The sequence below is a fragment of the Microcaecilia unicolor genome, chromosome 3 (assembly GCF_901765095.1).
Source record: "Microcaecilia unicolor chromosome 3, aMicUni1.1, whole genome shotgun sequence".
In the NCBI taxonomy this organism is placed as follows: Eukaryota; Metazoa; Chordata; class Amphibia; order Gymnophiona; family Siphonopidae; genus Microcaecilia; species Microcaecilia unicolor.
The window spans coordinates 294,443,626-294,464,739 of record NC_044033.1 but is presented as its reverse complement, the minus strand read 5'-3'; the positions used below and the strand labels follow the sequence as shown (position 1 = coordinate 294,464,739).

The following is a 21,114-nucleotide window of genomic DNA, read 5'->3' as shown; positions in this document are numbered from 1 at the left end:
CTATCACCTACCCTCTTCAATGTGATGTTGATCCCCCTGGCAACGGCTCTCTCCAAACTGGGGCTAAACCCGTTTATCTATGCAGAAGACATCACTATCTTTTGAGAAAGACCTAAATGAAATTACCTGTCGGATTCGTCAAGGCTTTAACACCATGCTTGACTGGGCCAATTATTTTCGATTCAAACTCAACGCCGAAAAAACGCACTGTTTGATCCTCTCCTCTCCCTACAACAAACTCTGGCCTCCTACATTAATTACTCCTGAGCTCGTCCTGCCTATCTCGATATCCATAAAAATCTTGGGAGTCCTGGTTGACAGATCATTGACATTGGAGCAGCATGTGAACTCTACAGTCAAGCAAATGTTCCACTCTCTCTGGAGGCTTAAGCGTATCAAGCCATACTTCCCTCGAGATGTATTCCGCAATCTAGTCTAGTCCCTGGTGATTAGCCTTCTTGACTACTGCAATAGTATTTACGGGGGATACACAAGTATGCTCCTAAAAAAATTGCAAACAGCTCAGAATACAGCAGCTTGACTCATCTTTGGCAAATCTAGATTTGAAAGCTTGAGACCGTTACGTGAGCGGCTGCACTGGCTTCCTGTGAAAGACCGCATTGCGTTCAAGACTTGCGTACTGGTGCACAAAATCATCTATGGAGATGCCCCTTCCTATATGAACACTCTCATAAACCTGCCGCCCAGGAACTCCCGAAGGTCGGCCCGCTCGTACCTCAATCTCCACTACCCTGCTGCCCGGGGCCTCAAATATAAGACCATCTATGGTTCCTCTTTCCCTTATCTCAGCACTCAATTGTGGAATGGGCTGCCTCTAGAGGTCAAATTCACTTCAGATCACCCAACCTTCAAGAAGTGACGCAAGACCTTCCTTTTTGGCAGTGCATACGCCACGAGCCCTACAGGTGCCACCCCCTTTTAGCCCACAGCTCCCTCTGTGATAATTTATCACCTCCCCTCTCTTCCTCCTCAGTTATTTCTTTCTCCCACTTGTGACCTTGTCTACTGTACTTTGTACTATTTGCTTATTAACTATTGTACGCCACGTTGAGCCTGCCCATGGGCGGGAATATTGTGGGATATAAATGTCATAAATAAATAAATGGACCCCTTAATGAGCTAACACTGGTGTCATATCACTATATTCCTTCCTTCTTTTGTTTCATATTTATGATTGTGTATGCAACACTAGGCGTAATCTCCATTAATCCATTGAAGAATTACCAGAGACATCTAAAACTTCTTGTTGGTTCTCAACAACTTTGAATTTTGTTCAAATCATCTGTTTGCTCAGCTAATTAGAGTTATGACTCTACAGATCGAGGACCTGCTCTGGTGGTAGTAGTCAGATGTAGTGTAGATCATACCTTAAACCAGTGGTTCCCAAACCTAGTCCTGGAGACACCCCAGTCAGTCGGGTTTTCAGAATTTCCACAATGAATATTCATGAGTTATATTTGCATGCAGTGGAGGCAGTGCATACAAATCTCTCTCATGAATATTCATTGTGGGTATCCTGAAAACCTGACTGGCTGGGGTGCCTCCAGGACCAGGTTTGGAAACCTGTTACAATTTTGCCCATGTTTCAGGCTCTCATTCATCTCACCCCCTGCTGGCGAGACCTGGTGGCTGCAGTGGACTAACTACTTGCCGTTTCCCATGTTCCAGAAGTCATGCCGGTCCGGTCCGGGTTTTCCAGCCTGCCAGGCTGGCTTGGGATTTTTTGAACTAAGCAGCACCCTTACCTGGGGAGCTCCCTTGTTGCTTGCCTTTATTAACCACCTGGAAGCAGTGGCATACCAAGGGGGGGGCGGGTGGGGGCGGTCCGCCCCGGGTGCACGCCGTTGGGGGGTGCCGCACGCCTGTTGGTCCGAGTCCGCTCGTTCCCTCCCTGCTGCTCCCTCTGCGCAGAACAGGTTACTTCCTGTTCCGGGGCAGAGGGAGCAGCAGGGAGGGAACGAGCGGACTCGGAGCTAACAGGTACGCGGCACTCCCCCCCCCCTCCCAGCAGGTAAAAATGCACCCGGGGGGGGCATGCACCTGGGGGGAGGGGTTGTAGTTTCGCCGGTGGGGGGGGGGGGGGGGGGGCTGCACCCGGGGGGGGGGGGGGGGGACGCATCGGCGATCCACCCCGGGTGTCAGCCAGGCTAGGAACGCCACTGCCTGGAAGCTTTCTAGTTTGCCTTGCAACAGAGGTCCTCAGTGGAGTCTTAGTCTGTGAGAGTTTTGTTGCAGTGCTACCTTGCTACTTTTTGTGTCAGCTTGACCTTGTCTGTTTTCTGATTTATTCTACTGCTTGCCGCCTGCCCCAGACCCCGCTTGTTTATTGTTTTTTCTTCTGCTTGCTGCCTGCCCAGGAACCGGCTTGTTCACTGGCTTATTCTACTGCTGCTGCCTGCCCAAGACCTTGTTTGATTCGTGGACTTTTCTCCTGCCCGCTGCCTGTACTGCTGTTTCAGTCCAGCCCTGCCCTGTCCGGTAAGCCCTGCCGGCCGCCTGCAGCCAGGGGCTTAACTCCTGGTGAATAGCGGCTAAGCGCAGGTGAAGACTAGAGTTCCTGCTTTGCCAGAGCCAGCTCGTTGCCTCTGCTGCTACTCCTGTCCAGCTGCTCCAATCCGGTCCGTGTCTTGCTGTCTGGTTGAGGGGTTCTCCTGCCACTGCCGGCCATCGGTAGTGGTCCAAGAGCTCACTGTTCGTGTCAGGCGTGGAAGCGTGACAAAACCACTGCCTTAAATCATCTGCATTGTAGGGGGATGTCTATTGCAGACTGAAATCTTCTCCCCATAAGAGGGAATCTAACTCTGGAGATAGTATCTATTCTGAATTTCAGTGACTCTAATGTAACTTCATTCCTCATCATCACGAATATCATTAGTTATATATCTCTAGTACAACAAATACATCTTCTGGAAGGGTGGGTATAACAAATCCTATCAGCACAGGTGATGCAATGAGTGAATTCCCTTCAAAGGAACACTAGATATTATTCCAAAAGGGGAGTTTTTTCTTCTGTGCAATTCAAACTCTCCGAAAACTCTACATGCAAAAAATTCTGGATACTCACACTACCTACCATCCTTCCATTTTAGTAATGCATTCTATGACTCATGCCTCTGATTTACAACATACATATCCTCATCATCCAATTCATCAAGTATCAAAATACTACTTTTGCTTTATTTTGTGAACAAATCACTATCACTGCTGGGTACTTTCATTCAAACTGACTTCTACATCAAATATCGAAGGATGCTTTTCAGGTATTGCAGATTATTAAAACAACCACAGAAGGTGATCTCTCCACAGGAGAAATGAAGAACACCAGGTACACACAGTGGATCCAAAAACGAGTCCTCTCTCATGTAATGTCTTCCCAAACAATGTCTTTATTAAAATCAATAAAAACCCGACACGAATCGTGTTTCGGCCACACCGGGGTCTATAAGTAAACAAATATATTGACATAAATAACTACATAAATAACTAAACATAATACAACAAATTTAAAACAAAAAAAAGGATGAATATAATAAGTATAATGATACTCTAAAAACATACTTATCAGCTTTGGTTGGAGCAGATGAAACAGCTGAATTACAATGAAATTGTAAAGAACAAGGATGTCTAAAAATAAGAACTACAAAACCAATATGAGTTTAAATCAATGAATTTAAAAAAAAACTTCCATCAAACCATAGGTTGAAGTGTCACACATAGATTTTAAAATAATACACATATATTTGATACATATCCAAAAGGCACATAACATATTTCCATGGAACCATAAAGAAATAAGATGAACTAGGCATGCTTCCACATGGATAGATACCAACACACAGACATCATAATCAAATGTGAAAAATGTATAAAGGAATGCCAAGTATCAATATCAAAGTAAAACTGAAATAAAAATAATAAATATTGTGTAATCCCTTCTTTTCCAGAAGGTATGTAATATCCAAAAAATACATGGAACGGAGTATATAAAATAACGCTGATAATAATATCTGAGTGAGCTAAATATGAATGTGATGTCAAAAAAAGAAAAAATCATAAAACGAAGTATATAAAATGACACTGGTCATAAAATCTGAGTAAGCTAAATATGTGTGCGAAGTCTAAAAAGAAAATGAATCCAAAGTTGTGGCACAACCACTTTCGTTAAATGAAGCACATTCTTTAAACAGATGAGAAAACCACTTAAAAAAACGGCACACAAAATGGCCAAACTCTCGACATGATAGCGCCTGGAGCTCGGAAACTCTTCTGGCCGAAGTGACAGCCACCAAAAAGACTGCTTTCAACGTCAGGTCTTTCAGAGATGCCCTCGACAAGGGTTCAAAAGGCGGCTTCTGCAAGGCTCTTAGCACCAGATTGAGATTCCACGCAGGTACCACTGAGTGCAGAGGAGGGCTCAGGTGATTAACTCCCTTGAGAAAGCGCACCACATCTGGCTGCGAAGCCAGGGAAGCACCCTTCAGGCGGCCCCTGAAGCAAGCCAGAGCCGCTACCTGGACTTTAAGGGAACTGAGTGACAGGCCTTTCTCCAGACCTTCTTGCAGGAACGCCAACACTGAAGAAATTGGAGCAGTGAAGGGAGAAAGTGAGCCTGCCTCACACCACGATGCAAAGGTACGCCAAACCCTGGCGTAAGCAGTAGAAGTGTTGCAGGAATTAATACATGAATTTGTGATGCTTCAGGAGTCAGACAGCACACACCAGTATGAGAGAAAAATCTTCTTTATTTGCCAGCAAACAAAGCAAGACGTCAGTTCTAGCTCTCTTCTCTTTCTCTCAGCTCTCTGGGTCTTTCTCTCAGCTCTCTGTGTCTTTGTCTCAGCTCTCTGTGTCTTTGTCTCAGCTCTCTTCTTATGCTGTCTTCTCCTTCTTCTGTCTGTTCCTTCTGTCCTTCTCTTTCTTCTGAGCTCCTTCTGAGTTCTTTCTGACGTAAACTGCTTCTGCTCCTACTTAAATACTGTTCTATCCAGCCTAGCCTAGCCCAGCCCCCTTACTCTCCAATTGGTTAAGGAATTAGATTGGCTACCTTGCCTCAACCAATCATTACTTTTGAAATATCAGTTACATAGGTTCCAGACATCCTAAACTGACCTCTGACCTGGGGCCCCTCAAGCCAGACATTTGGTCTCCAGTCTCTTACATGTTATTATGATTGATTTCTCATATTCCTAGTACTAACTGCTAACTAAACTCTGGCATTCATTAAAGGGGTCAAAAGCCAATCTTACTTAATGGCATACTGCTATACTTTCAGGACTATTCCTACAGTTACCTATAATTAATCAAGGAGAAGAGAGCTGACTAGTTCTGACCTTTTTCACCTCTCAGCTTATACATTGAACCAGCCAGAACTATGGCTAAGTCAAACCACATGTGGATCTCCTCACTGCAGTCTTAAACAGCAGACAAAGGATCATTTTAAAAGTAACACAGAGTTGAACAAACATCCTACATAGAAATTATAGAGAATAAAACATATTCTAAAATACACAGAATCAGTATTCCTTATAAGCAAGAACTTCTAAACATCAGGAATATCTAGAATTATTTAGAATCTAACTAGCATTAAACTAATTCTTTTAAAACTACGGCATGTCTGGCTCATGCTTTGTTCATTCATAATAGTTTACAGCTGTGCCAGCTAGCATTGGCAATTCACAAGGGACAGAGTTTAATTTCTCACTGACCTTTCCTAACCTTAGCTCGGCCAAGACTTTCAAATAATATGAACCATCTGGCATTCCTTTGCTCTGCTTGCAAGGTAAAAAGCTGATTTTGAAATAGGAATTCAAACACCACTTTTAAACCCCAGATTTTAACAGACTTAACACTTAATATGATTTCTTATATATAATTATTTCCATGGCTGCCTCATTCCCCCCTTTGAGACTAAAATCAGCTTATGCAGAGATAAGTCTCACAACTCAAACTCTGGAGATTATAGTGATCCTAACTAGGAATAGACTTATGAACCACCATTACCCTACTTGTTAAGGTCCGACGGCATACTGCCGAAGCACATGAGGCCAGGAAACAAAACAACAACCCTGCTAAAACTAAGACTATTAGGGAAATGAACAAGGGACGTATCCAGGAGGTCAATGACCACCACCAGGAGGTAAGGTCTAATCCTCCTCGGTAATCCTCCACATTAAGGCTGGCCAACTGTAGGACTTTATCCATAGCATGCCTAACTACATGCGTCCTATTTATGACAATAGTACAGCACTCTGAAGAATTTAGCACTGTGCAGAGGCCACCCTGAGCTGCAAAGAGGTAGTCAAGGCCCATACGATTATACCGAGAAACTATACTTAATTCATTAATTTGATCCTGCAATGCATTGACTACCACGTTCAGCTCATGAACTAAAACATGGAGTAGGGACTGAAGTCTCCGGGTAGCCATACCTAGTTCAGTAATACCCGCTACCGGGCCTCCAATTGGAATCCAGGCCGTGGCAGAAAGGGCTACAAGTCTCTTTTTAGTCAGAGGATAAGTAGAATTAATATACTGGAGGGCTAATTCAATCGCCTCATCCTCTGTGGCAACGGAGGAGGGTAAGGACAAAGCCTCTCGCTTAGAGCGGTGCGGGGATAGTGGCTTAAGAGGAATAACTTTAGGAAAATAATTCAAGGTTACCAATACACAAAAATCATATGTGGCGGGAAGAATCATGTGGAGGACATTATCACAGAGCCAGTAATGACCAAGGAGAGGGCGACGAAAGTTCCCAATAAATGTAGGCACAGGATGGAGATTAGGATGCCCATAATGCGAGCCCCTATCCCAGGGGGAACGAAGAAGAAATGGAGACTTTGTACACCATAGGTGCCAATCCCCAATTGTGACAGGCTGCTCATTTGTTAGTAACTCTTCATACCCCGGGGACTTATGAAAGTAGAAAATAAGCTTGGACACTATAGTCTTCTCAGTGGTACGCTTAGGAGCCAGATAATCACCTGGGTCATAATCTACAGGTATGGTAGCAGGGCACATAGGAGTACCTGGAGAAACTACCCACACAGATTCTCCTTCTCTGGGAGAACATTAGTATAGTTACAGGGAATGGGAAGAACAGTTGAGATGCTTCTTGTTAAACAAAACACTCCAGAAGCTGGATAGGGAGACGTAAAGACTGGCCTTAGAGAAGATTCAGAGGGGGAAGTAGCATTATAAAAGGACCACCAAGTATAATCCTGGCTCCAAGGGCCTGAACTCGAAAAGTAGGGAGGTATAAGAGCTGGGAGTTGCACAGGGACAGGTACAGCTGGGACATCTGTGGTATAAGGAGAAAATCGGAACACACAATACAAGGGGAAGTATCTTTGCCTGCTAATTAATTCCTGGACAGAGTGTAACCAAAGGTTGGAGCGAGTTGGGGTATTAGAAACAAGGAGGCAAGGAGTAGAAAACAACAAAGCATCCAAACTACTAACATTTCTTCTTCCTAATCTAAAACAAATACAGCAAAACTAATTAAGCAATAATATTTCAACAGTCTGTGCTAATCACAGATTACTCTCATATAGTGTTCTCAGTCTTTGAGTTCTTATACCAGTTGGGATAAAACCTCAACTGATAAGGATCAAGCTTCAAATTCCAAGAAAGCAGAATCAGGCAAGAAAGAGTCTCAGTATGAAGCCGAAGTTCAGCCGCTCCTGCAGTATGCAGTTGACCCTTCTTTTCAGCTAGTAGATTCTTTGGTTCGGGTCAGGCGCAACTTCAATGGCTCCGCTGGATCTCTTCTGCTCTCCACTGTCTAGGCTCCGTCTGATCCGTGCTGGGCTCAGTCTGGTCAGCAGACTTAATTCGAGACCAATGGACCCATGGAGTTATCCCTGCGACCTTCACAGCTGCAGGGGTAGAAAGCAAACAGTAAAAGGTCCTTTCCATCGGGGCCCCAAAGGCTGGAGCCTCCAGTCTTTCACCCAAACTCTATCCCCTGGCAGGAAGGAATGTACCTGAGCCTGGAAGGGGACAGGGTTTATTTTCTCTCACATAAGACTGAAGCTCAGAAATTATCTTTCCCAAGAGGGCTACCTGCTCCTGCACCTGGGCAGACCCTAAAATCCCTATGTCCTCCCTTAATTCCCTGTAAAATGGCTGGGGGCTTCCCATACACAATTTCAAAGGGAGAGAGGGCTGTTCCTTAGTTGGGGTGCATCGAAGGCGAAAGAGGGCTAGTGGCAATGCCTGTGGCCATTTCAATTGGGTTTCCTTGACAAATCTTTGCTAGGCTATTTTTCAAGGTTCTGTTTGCCCGCTCAACCTGCCTGAACTCTGGGGACGATAGGCACAATGCAATTTCCAGGTAATGCGCAATGCGCAGGGACAGGGCCTGAAGTGTAGCTTCAACAAAGGCGGGACCATTATCTGAACCTATGGCAAGGGGCAGTCCATACCTGGGGATGACATCCCTAAGGAGGGCTCGAGCTACTTCTGTGGCTTTCTCAGTGACTGTAGGATATGCTTCCACCCACCCAGAAAAGGTACAGACCATGACTAAGAGATATCGGAGCCTACCGCTCCTGGGCATTTCTGTGAAGTCTATAACTAGGGACTCAAAGGGTGTTAGTCCTCTAGACTGAACTCCTGGTGGAATACGGGGTCCCTGACGAGCATTATTCTGGGCACAGAGAGTACATCGGGCAGAGGCAGTGGCAACCAGACTATCCAATCCTTCCAGCACCACTACTCGATTGAGTAGGCGGGCTAGTGCTGTTTTCCCTAAGTGTGATAGGTCATGAGCTTGAGACACTACAGGCCAAGCTAGGTGGCGTGGCACCAGAACTCTGGTATCAGGGAGATGTAACCAGCCATCAGGTCTCCTTACTGCACCTTCTTCTTGAGCCCATTTCTCTTCCATTTGGGTATATATAGGTGTCCATTCTTGCAGTCGGATTTGGAACAGGGGGGTCACAGTACTTGCTGGGGGTCCTCGAGCAGCTTCCTTAGCCACCCGATCAGCATGGCGGTTCCCTCGGGCCACTGGAGTATCTATTCTTTGGTGTCCCCTGCAGTGAATAACAGCTACCTTCTTAGGGGCCCACACAGCCTCTAGCAGCTGAAGTATTTCAGGTCCATACTTAACAGGTTGGCCTGCAGCATTTATGAGTCCCTTTTCCTTATACAAAGCTCCATGAGCATGTAGAGTTGTGAAGGCATATTTGGAATCAGTATAAATGTTGGTTACCAGTCCTGCTGCTAACTCCAGAGCTCGTATGAGGGCCACAAGTTCTGCTTTCTGGGCTGAAGTTCCTTGGGGCAGGGCTCTTGCTTCTATCACCTTGTCCTCTGTCACCACAGCATAGCCTGCCAGTCGCTTGGAGTTCTCCACATAACTGCTTCCATCTGTAAAATAAATTACATCTGGGTCCCTCCACGGAACATCTTTAAGATCTGGTCGACTGGAGTACACTTCATCCATAGTTTGGATACAGTCATGATCCGGTGGTCCCTCAGATGCTGGCAAAAGAGTAGCAGGATTGAATGTAGCCACTGTTTCCAGGTGTATCCGTGGATTCTCACACAAGCTAGCTTGGTACTTAACCATGCGGTTATTTGTAAACCAGTGGTTGCCCTTATACTCCATGAGGGTGAGAACTGCATGGGGGACTTTAACAACCAGTTCTTGCCCCAAGGTCAACTTATCAGCTTCCTGGACCAGTAAGGCTGTTGCTGCAATGGCCCTCATACAGGCTGGCCATCCTTTAGCCACTCCATCCAGCTGTTTAGACAGGTATGCAACAGGCCTCTGCCAAGATCCCATCATCTGGGTCAGCACACCCAGAGCAACCCCCTGTCGCTCGTGGACATACAATGAGAAAGGTTTCTCCACATCAGGAAGGCCTAACGCAGGGGCTTGGAGTAGGGCTTTCTTTATGGCAATGAAGGATTGTTGAGCAGTAGGTCCCCATTCAAATGGTTCCTTTTCACCCCCCTTTGTGGCTTGGTAAAGGGGTTTCGCCATCAATGCAAAATTTGGAATCCAAATTCTGCAGAATCCAGCTGCTCCCAGGAATTCCCTAACTTCTCTTCTGGACTTGGGTTGGGGAATTACAGCTACCGCTTGCTTCCTACTAGCATCCAGTCTCCGACTTCCCTGGGAAATGCAAAAACCCAGATACTTCACTTCTGACTGACAGAGTTGGGCCTTTGAGCGTGAGACCTTATAGCCTGCATCCAAGAGTAGCTCCAGCAATTCTCTGGTAGCCTCAAAACACTCTTCCTGAGTCACTGCTGCAATCAGGAGGTCATCTACATACTGGAGTAAAACTCGCCTGGAAGGCTCAGATTTAAAAGTCTTAAGGTCTTGCCCTAGGGCTGTCCCAAAAATGGTGGGGGAATTCTTGAACCCCTGTGGCAGGCGGGTCCATGTATACTGAAGCTTCCTTCCTGTTACTGGGTTTTCCCATTGAAAGGCAAAAAGCAACTGACTGGCTGGGGCCACCCGAATACAAAAGAAGGCATCTTTTAGGTCTAGTGTTGTGAAATGGGTAGCTCCAGAAGGTATCAATCCTAGCAGGACATATGGATTAGGCACTACAGGGTGTAATGAGATAGTGGATTTGTTAACCACTCGTAAGTCTTGGACTGGCCGGTAGTCCTCAGTCCCTGGCTTCTGAACTGGCAATAGTGGCGTATTCCATGGAGACTGGCAAGGACGAATAATTCCATGGGATAACAGACGATTCAAATGTGCTTGAATCCCTTCCAGAGCCTTTCTGGGAATTGGGTATTGACGAAGATGGATTGGCCGGGCACTTGGAAGTAAGTCTACATGTACAGGAGGAATATTTCGGGCCAACCCTGGGGATTATCTTCTGCCCATACCCCACTGACCGGAAAGCTGTCTGCCAGGGGTAGGTCAACTTGGCTATGCGACTGATGCAGCCGCCATTCTTCTTCAAGAGGGCAACAGAAACTCAATATACCCTTAGGGCTGGATGCTGGGGGCCGAAAGGAGACTGAAGTCTGGCCATCAGAGTCAAAGGAAATTTGGGCCCTAAGCTTGGACAGCAGGTCTCGACCTAACAAAGGGATTGGACAGTCTGGCATATACAGGAATTCATGAGTGACTATGTGTGAGCCTAATTGGCATCTACGGGTTGTCAGGAAAGGCCTCCGGTTCTGCACCCCCGTGGCACCCACCACTCGGACAGTTTTTCCAGACACAGGCGCTAATCGCTCCGTCACAACAGAATGTTCAGCTCCTGTATCAATCATGAATGGAATTGAGCGGCTCCCTATAGTTAGCTTGACCATAGGTTCCTGGGAGCCCAGTTTGTAGGAACCCGGTCTGTCCTATTCGTCCCATTCTGCCATCTCGGCTATCCCGATGATGTCAGATTCAGGAGGCTCATATCTTCCCTCTCGAACTCGCCTCGGCTTCCTCGATCTCCTGGTCCCCTTCTCAGTCCCTGGCGCCTCTGGGGGCATTCATCTTTCCAGTGCCCTCTTTCCTTACAATAGGCACACTGGTCCCTCTCCAATCTTGGTCTGGGATTCTCCCCCCTTGGCCGGATTGATTGAAGGAATCTCGGGCCTGGCTGGTGGTCCGGGGTCCCACTTTGGCTTCCCATTAGCTAGAGGTCGACCTCGGTTAAGGGTGGAATTAGTAATGGCTGCCGCTAAAAGGTCGGCCTTCTTCTGCATCTTCCGGTCAGCCTCTCGGCGCACCTCCTGATCTCTATTAATGAAAACCTTGGTTGCGATCTCAATTAGCTGGGTGGTATTCATCCCTGCGAATCCCTCCTGACGCTGCAACTTCTTCCGGATATCTGGCATACTCTGGGCCACCAATGCACTATTCACCATTCTCTGGTTTTCTTGGGCTTCAGGGTCAAATGGGGTGTATGTTTCTGTAGGCTTCAATTAGTCGCTCTAGAAAGGCCCCAGGGGATTCAGTTGCCCCTTGGAGAATTTCAGAGACCTTTGCCAGATTAATGGGCCTCTTTATGCCTTTCCTCATACCTTCCAGCAAGTCCCGGCAATAGCCAGACAACAGTTCATAGTGCTGCCCATCATTTGGATCCCAAGCTGGAGCTGCGCGAGGAAACCGAGCTCTAACCCATCCCTCTGGGTCCTGTGTCCCCCCGGGGACACGCTCTCGCGTGATGGCCTCAGCATTTTGCAAAATCTTCCGCCTCTCCTCAGTTGTGAAGAGGGTCAGGAGAAGTTGTTGACAATCAGTCCAGGTTGGGTTATGGGTGGCCATAATGCTAGCCACTAGGTCCACCACTGCCTGAGGCTTTCAGTATAAGAGGGGTAATGCGTCTTCCAATTCAGGAGATCGGTGGTTGTGAAGGGTACATACTGATAGGCCTGTGCCTGTATAACCTGACCCTGATTATTAGGATCCGGTCGAGTGGTAGTTACCTGACGAAGTGGCAGAACTCTCGAGGAGGTGGGAATAGAACCTGAGGTAGAGCTAGGAGCTACCCTCCTATCATGCTCAAAGGTGATTGCAGCAGGTCTAACCCATTCAGTGGAGGTATGTTGAACCCCTGAGGGATGGGGAGGGGTACTCATAGACTGAGAGGTGGTCACAGGTGAGTCAGTCCATTGAAAGGGATGCCGGGCCCCTGATGAGTGGGTAGGGGTATTAGAGGGAGAGGCTGGGCTGTCAGGAGTTGAGGAGTCAGGGAGTGGAACCCAAAACGGGTCTTCAGAGGTTAACAGGAGAGGATTTGGCACAGAAGGGTAGAGGCCAGGTGAAAAGTCCAACCTAGGATGTGGTGGGGTTCGCACAGTGGGGGAGGAACTATCTGGAGAAGCCTGTGCTGGAGAAGCTTGGGCTGGGCGACGTGGATCTCTAGGGGTAGCACGGAACCCCAACAATGGGCCATAAGGTGGTGGCTCAAGATCTGAGGGGTCATCAGAGAGTATGGGTTTCTCAGACAGGGTAGGGGCGGAAGCCACTGATTGGGTGGTAAGCTTCCTAGGGCTCTTTCCCTCTTCTAGTTTAGATTTTCTAATCTTTCTTTGAACACGGCCTAACATGAATTTTACTGGGGATCCCATATAAGTTTTCAACCACGAGGGAGGGTCAGTCACAAGGCTGTCCCAGGAATCTATATAAGGGAGTTGTTCAGAATATTCTGATTCTCCTACTACTATGCTGTAGACCTTCCGGATTACTTCAATATCTAAACTGCCACTAGGGGGCCACCCCACTCCCATAGATGGCCACTCAACTTCACACAAGGTTCTTAAAGTACTTGAGCTTAAAGTCTGTCCATAGTCATTAATTAAAAATCCTTTCTAAAGTTTTTAAGCATACAATCTAGGGGGGTAGCAATTTGTCTAGATGATGTCCCACCCATAATGCTTACAGTTACAACACACAAAAAGGGAGGGAATTTTTGAAAGTGCAGTAAGGGGTCTGCACTCTCGAGACACTAGGTAGACAGACAGCAATCGCTTCCTTCCGTTGCTGACCAATTGAACTCGCGTTAATTGGAAATGCAGCTATAAGAAGTCCGCACTCATTAACATTCAGGCATCACACATTCATTCAGTACAGAAAATCCCACCCAACAATTTCAGATTTCTCAAATACAGATAAGCTCAAGCGTTTTCGCTTCTAGTCCCCGCGACTAGAAGGTACTAGGGCCTTCGCTGAGAATTGATCAGATTCTCCTTCCCTCCTTCTTGAGGGGCTGGTTTACAACTTTCTAGCTAGAATTATAATACAGAATACAAAATACATACCCGGCGAATGTTCTCCAGTCAGTTGGGTGCTGGGATTAATGCAGGATTCATCCCACCGCTGCCACCAAGAATTGTTGCAGGAATTAATACATGAATTTGTGATGCTTCAGGAGTCAGACAGCACACACCAGTATGAGAGAAAAATCTTCTTTATTTGCCAGCCAACAAAGCAAGACATCAGTTCTAGCTCTCTTCTCTTTCTCTCAGCTCTCTGTGTCTTTGTCTCAGCTCTCTGTGTCTTTGTCTCAGCTCTCTTCTTATGCTGTCTTCTCCTTCTTCTGTCTGTTCCTTCTGTCCTTCTCTTTCTTCTGAGCTCCTTCTGAGTTCTTTCTGACGTAAACTGCTTCTGCTCCTACTTAAATACTGTTCTATCCAGCCTAGCCTAGCCCAGCCCCCTTACTCTCCAATTGGTTAAGGAATTAGATTGGCTACCTTGCCTCAACCAATCATTACTTTTGAAATATCAGTTACATAGGTTCCAGACATCCTAAACTGACCTCTGACCTGGGGCCCCTCAAGCCAGACATTTGGTCTCCAGTCTCTTACATGTTATTATGATTGATTTCTCATATTCCTAGTACTAACTGCTAACTAAACTCTGGCATTCATTAAAGGGGTCAAAAGCCAATCTTACTTAATGGCATACTGCTATACTTTCAGGACTATTCCTACAGTTACCTATAATTAATCAAGGAGAAGAGAGCTGACTAGTTCTGATCTTTTTCACCTCTCAGCTTATACATTGAACCAGCCAGAACTATGGCTAAGTCAAACCACATGTGGATCTCCTCACTGCAGTCTTAAACAGCAGACAAAGGATCATTTTAAAAGTAACACAGAGTTGAACAAACATCCTACATAGAAATTATAGAGAATAAAACATATTCTAAAATACACAGAATCAGTATTCCTTATAAGCAAGAACTTCTAAACATCAGGAATATCTAGAATTATTTAGAATCTAACTAGCATTAAACTAATTCTTTTAAAACTACGGCATGTCTGGCTCATGCTTTGTTCATTCATAATAGTTTACAGCTGTGCCAGCTAGCATTGGCAATTCACAAGGGACAGAGTTTCATTTCTCACTGACCTTTCCTAACCTTAGCTCGGCCAAGACTTTCAAATAATATGAACCATCTGGCATTCCTTTGCTCTGCTTGCAAGGTAAAAAGCTGATTTTGAAATAGGAATTCAAACACCACTTTTAAACCCCAGATTTTAACAGACTTAACACTTAATATGATTTCTTATATATAATTATTTCCATGGCTGCCTCAGAAGTAGAGCGCTTCCTCGCTCTCAGCATAGTGGCGATGACCTTGTCTGAGAAGCCCTTCTTTCTCAGACGCTGCCGCTCAATAGCTAGGCCGTAAGACCAAAGGGGGAGGGATCCTCCATCACCACGGGACCCTGATGCAACAGGCCCTGCTCTGCTGGCAGCCGCAGAGGGCCATCCACTGAGAGCCTGATCAAGTCCGCATACCAGGGACGTCTGGGCCAGTCCGGACCCATCAGGATTACCCGGCCCGGATGGTTTGCCACCCGGTCTAGCACCCTGCCCAACATGGGCCAGGGCGGGAACACATAGAGAAGCTCCTGTGTCGGCCACTGTTGGAGAAGAGCATCTACTCCCAGAGATCGAGGGTCCCGTCCTCTGCTGAAAAAGCGCGGCACTTGGCAATTGGCCGATGACGCCATCAGATCTAGGCTCGGCTGGCCCCAGCGCTTCGTGATGTCCAAGAACGCCTGCCAATGCATTTAGTTATGTTTAAACAAATGATAGATCTGCATGAAAGAAAATATTTGTATTTATTTTGACTTATGAAAACCACTTGTCCCTGTAACATGCTCAAAACAGAATAATCCATTTTTACAGAAGATATGAGATGAAGCTGTGATTCCATGTTCCCCAAATGAAAGGAGAATTTAATTTTACTTCTAATCTTTATCACACCAGGCTTCCCAAGGCAGATTACATCAGTTAAGATGAACCCATGAACAAATCCTTACTGAAATTTGGCCATGTGTTTACTGTATTGTATAGAACAGTGTAGAAAAATGAGCACAAATGCAGCCCAGTGCTGTTTCCACCAGCTACAACAATTTTTTAAGCTGTTTTAGTGATATTCAGTTTTGATTTCAATATATTTATATCTACATATGGGAAGCTTTCAAATACATTAAAAAGTTGTCAAATCAGAATCTTTTGTCCTCCTCCTTTTAAGGCACTGCATATCCAACTTGAACAGCTTTTGACTTTTTACAGATAGACCACACACAGTCCGTTAATTCTAATAATCTTTTAGTATTGTTTTCAATAACATTTGTTATTGTTTTGTTTTTTGTTACATTTGTACCCCACGCTTTCCCACTCATGGCAGGCTCAATGCGGCTTACATATACAGGTACTTGTACCTGGCTGGGGCAATGGAGGGTTAAGTGACTTGCCCAGAGTCACAAGGAGCTACCTGTGCCTGAAGTGGGAATCGAACTCAGTTCCCCAGGACCACAGTCCACCACCCTAACCACTAGGCCACTCTTGGGCGAACCAGTGTGGTGGCAATCTCTGCCTACTGGATTCAACCCATATCATGGATTAGATAGCCTCTGCCTCGTACCGTCTGCTGTTCTCAATCTAATCTCCTAGGGCGCGAGGAACATGCGCAAGAGCTTTCTCAGCTTCAAAAGGCCGGAAATGGATCAGCACTGTCACCGGAACGTTACGTCAGCAGTCTGGCTATGAGATCTTCATCAGCCCGCGGAGAATGCCGTTACGGCTTACGAGTAAGTAACTAATTTCTCCGACGTCCCTTCTCCTCTGACGCAACTTTTCCCTGCTCCTTTACCAGCGCGCCTACCCTCAGACGCAACTTCCTGTTTCCGGCACTGGGAACGCGGCCCGGGGGAGAATAGTTGCATGTTAGAGAGTGGCGCGGGGCGCAGGACAAGGAAATACTGGGGCCAGTGTCAAGCGACCTCTAGGATCTTGAAGGTAGGATATGGGGAGTTTGGGATTGAGTGAAAGATACCGGATTGCACTGTGGTGGACTGGGGAGGGTGAACGAGATGGCAAAGACCATGGGGGAGTGCGCAGCGTGTGAAAGTGTGAGGGTAGTCAAGTGCGTGTGTGACGTGATATGCATGTGTGTGTGGCTTTATAGTGTATACTTTATGGGCCGGTCACCCCCCCCCCTCCCTTCCCACAAGGTGGACACGTGTGTGTCTTTTGCTTAAGATGGTGTTTGGTGCAAGATGCATGCCCTACTTTACTCGAGAAGTGTTAAAGAACAATGGCTGAAAATATAGCAGTTTGCTCACTCAACTGGTGACTAGAGGAATGGGGAGAATAAAGTGAAGGAGCAGAGAGTGAGAACCTACAGCCCCACTAATCCACTTCACCAACCCATTCAGTTATAGCCCATCTTCTATAAATACCCTAATAAATCCCTTCCTTCTCTTTCTTCCCTAATTAATCTCTACACAATACTAACAATACTTGATACACTGGAAAAACCATGTTAATAATACTTATGTAAGCCACTTTGAGCCTGCAAATAGGTGGGATAAGGTGGGATACAAATGCAATAAGTGAATAAGGGGAAAATGTAAGAGTGAATGGGGATACTTAAAGGCTAAGAGTTCGATTAGAAGAGTGTTGATTACTTAGTATTCGGGTATGTACAGAGGCAAATTGGAAACATCCTTACAGTACAAGCTTAACGAAATCATTGCAAAAGTTCTCTGTTCATTACCTATACGTAGAACCAACTACAAAACCTGCTAGAGAATTATTCTGTCCCTTGTTAATGATACTTACTTAACAAATATTGACATAGTTATAGCAGAAAATCCTGATCTACATTCCTCCTTCTTCCCCCCCCCCCCCCCCCCCATCCCATACCATTCTCAGTGTAAGTTGTATGACAAAGTTAGCAGCTTTGCTGTGAAACTTGGGGGAGAACGATTGTTGCTGCTATCACTAATGATTTGCTGATAGGGCAGGGGAAGTATGTGTGATGTTTACTAACTTACCTATGATGTCTTTGTACATGTATTATTTTCTATGTGCACGATGTATTCACACACTTGTCAGTATCAATGTACAAGTTCTAGGCATTGGTCCATACTTTCTTTATGTTCTTGGAAGTTTACACCTATTATGTATTGAACTATTGAAATTTTTAAAGAACATAAAGAGATCTGAGGTGGTTCAGAAGAAGACAAAAATGGTACCGGGGGTTCTTGTCAAAAGACATATGAGAAGAGACTGTAAGACTTCAATATGTACTCTAGAGAAGCGGTTCTCAACCGATGTGTTGCAAGGGGCTGGCACACAAGCAGAGGAGCAGCTTCAGTGGCATGCGGTCACTACTGGTATCTTAGGTAGCGGAGAGGTGCTAGAGTCTCAGGGAGGGAAGGACGATGCCTTCCCTGAGCCATTTCCCACCCCCAGTCCTTCAAACCTCCCTATTCTTCCAGCGGTGATAGCTTGCTTCCCACGTTGACCCGGAGCCATCTATGCTGCGTTCCATGTAGCTGTCACAACTTCATGTTTGTGTATGGGCAGGATGTGGCAAAGATGACTCTGGGCCGGGCAGTGAGCTACTGCTGCTGTTGTTGGAGGAATAGAGAGATTTGAAGGACAGGGGCAGGACAGTCCTGAAGGAGGATAAGAGAACTCATGAAGAAAGGGGCTGGACCCTTGGGCAGGGAGATAGGAGAGATGTCAACAGGTGAGGGAACCAGGAATGGTGACAAGGGGGGGGGGGGGGGAGGAGAGATGCAGGACTTACAGGAGCTGTAGCTTTACAAATCCCAGTGCCATACTCCTCGGGCTGTATAGACGGTAAACCACCCTTAGTGGGCTTTCACTTCAAGTTCACGGTTTACTGTTTATTCAACCTGGGAAGGAGCACAGCATCGAGATTTGTGTAGCTACCTCTCCTGCCAGTGGGCTGGGTTTTCCCTTACAATAGCTGCCTTTATGATCTTTGAAGCTGTGCTTTTCGGGGAGGGGGGAACAGGAGAGAGGGGGGGGGACAGGGAATCTGGATTATAAGAGGGTTGGAGAGAATGTGGGGACAGGTTTGCTGCTGGACCTTAAAGGTTGGGGGAGGGGGGAGAAAGAGAAAATAGGGAGATGCTGGACCATAAGGTAAAGAAGAGAAATAGATGCTGGGCTACTGGACCATAGGGTAAAGGAGAGGTATGGGTGGAGAAAGATGCTGGGCTACAGTGCTGAAAGAAGGGAGATGGAGGAGAGATACCGGTCATGGTGAAACCATGTGTGAGAAACCATGGAGGCTGCCAAGAAAATGAGTGAGAATAGGAGGGTAAAAATGTAGTAATGGGGAGTGGGTGAAAGAGAAGGAATAAGAGGCCAGGGAAGGAGTGAGACAGGAGAGCTAGAGGGTGAGAGGAGGAGGAGGCGGTGGAAAGTTTAATAGGTAAGTGAAATATAGGTGGAGCACTGAAGAATGAGAATGTGAAATTTGAATGGCATGCTGTGAAAAATAAAATGCCTGGACAACAAAAGTGGAAAACAGTGTTTTATTTTGAACTAGTAAAAAAGGCCCGTTTCCGAAACCAATGAAACAGGCGCTAGCATGTGGTTTTTTTTTGTGTGTATGTGTCACAGAGTTATTTTGTGTGTGTGTGAGGGTGCGGTGTGTGTGCATGTTGTTGATGTGTGTCTTTTTTTGTTTTGTTTTTTGCTTGGGGGTTGGGGGATGTGCTGTGCTGGCAAAGTGGGTTGGATTGGTGTGTGGCTTTGAGGGTGTGTTTCTGTTGTATTGTGTGTGCGTGGTTTTGTCTGTCAAGGAGGTTTGTGGAGGGGGGTCTTTCTGTTGGTGAAATGTAAATGTGGTTGTAGGGGGGTCAGTCTTTGTTGAGTGTTGTTTTTTTTTTTGTGTTGTGCTGAGGCAGCAGTGTTGTTTTAGATGGGCGGAAGGTAGAGGAGCACGTTCTTTGTCTGTCGGTATTTTTTGGCCGTTTCAGGGCTGCTGTAGGGGAATGCTGGAAGAGAATTGTGCTGTTGGAAGCAGCGCCATCTTTTTCCATTGGGCTGGGGTTCTGGGCATCCTGGAGGTGGGTGACGGCTTGCCTGAGGACAGGGATGGTTGTTTTAAGTTGGCGGAAGGGAGAAGAGCACGGTCTCGGGCCGTCGGGGGGTGATCTGGTATGTTTGGTCCATTTCAGGCCGGCTGCAGGGGAATGCTGGAACATTTATGCGCTGCAGGAATCAGCGCCATCTTTTTCCGGGTGCTCGGGGAATCCCCGAGGTGGGAGACAGCTTGCCTAAGGCTGGGGATGGTTGGGCACGTCCTTGGCCGCTTCGGCAAAAGGGGAAGAGGAAGGGGGTGGGGAGTTACCTGCAGCCGCCTGAGAAACCATGTATTCTTTGTTTGTTTTGTATTATTAGTTTGCATTTCTGTTGTAGAAAGAGTGGATGCCTTTCGAATGATGGAGGTGGTGCGTCGGTGTGCGGTTGTTTCGTTAGTTTGGCAGCCAGTCTCCAGCGATTCCTAGGCAGGGAAGGAGTACTCCTCCCCCTTCCTTGGTCGCTATTTGCTGCTGGCTGGGTCACGGGTAATCCTTCCAGCTGGGCCGCAGCTTGTCCTGTTCGCCCACGTCCAAGATGGTGGTGGGCACGTTGTTTTCCGGCTCCTCCGACTCCATGTCAAGCGATCCCAAATATAGTCTGTGCTATAGGCCCTCTGGCACTCTTCAGTACTGGCATTAGGCATTTAAAAATTTCTCTCTCCCCCCCCCGGTCTATTTTGCACATACCCACAGCAGGAATATTCTTCTCTCGTTCCAGCGGTGGTTCTGTGCTCTCCGTGCTGCACTGATAATGAGCCATTCTGCTGGGGAATGCTCCTCCCTTATTGTCACGTAGTTTCCTCTGATTGGTCCGTCTTACGTTGCCTAGTGTTGCCTGGGAACGGTGTTGTGATGGTCCTTTGTGTTTCAGAATGTTGAGGGTGTTTTTTCTGATTGGTCCGTCATGCGAGGGCGGGGCAGAGAGACATGGTCAGTGTTGTGGCTTCACCACCATGAATCCATGAACCCTTCAGGGAGTGACTGAGTGACTTCAGAACGTTGTCTTCAGAAAGTTGAGGGTGAGTTTTATTATAGTAGATTTATTAACTGGAGTATATTAAGATGGTTGTGGTTGTCCAGATCTTGCCATGTCCGAGTAAGTGGAACTGACATTTCTGCCATTGTGCTGTGACTTTCTTAGAAGAAAGCTACAGCATGATGGTTGAAATGTCTGTTCCACTTACTTGGATGTGGCAAAACCTGACGACAACAGCAATTATGACACCTGCCGCAGAAGCCTAAAAGAATATGATG

The 21,114-nt window shown here is 46.5% G+C and overlaps 1 protein-coding gene across 3 annotated transcripts in view; it reads left to right on the top strand.

The window, feature by feature from the left end:
* Positions 1 to 16,394: 16,394 nt before the first annotated feature.
* Positions 16,395 to 21,114, top strand: part of ZNF740 (zinc finger protein 740) — a 112,272-nt gene continuing 107,552 nt past the window's right edge. For 2 of the 3 annotated variants that reach the window (XM_030198184.1, XM_030198182.1), the window contains exon 1: positions 16,654 to 16,750. The gene's annotated coding sequence lies outside the window, so the exon portion shown is untranslated. Of the gene's footprint in view, positions 16,543 to 16,653; positions 16,751 to 21,114 lie in introns of those variants that run through there. The other variant, XM_030198183.1, reaches the window with a different exon arrangement.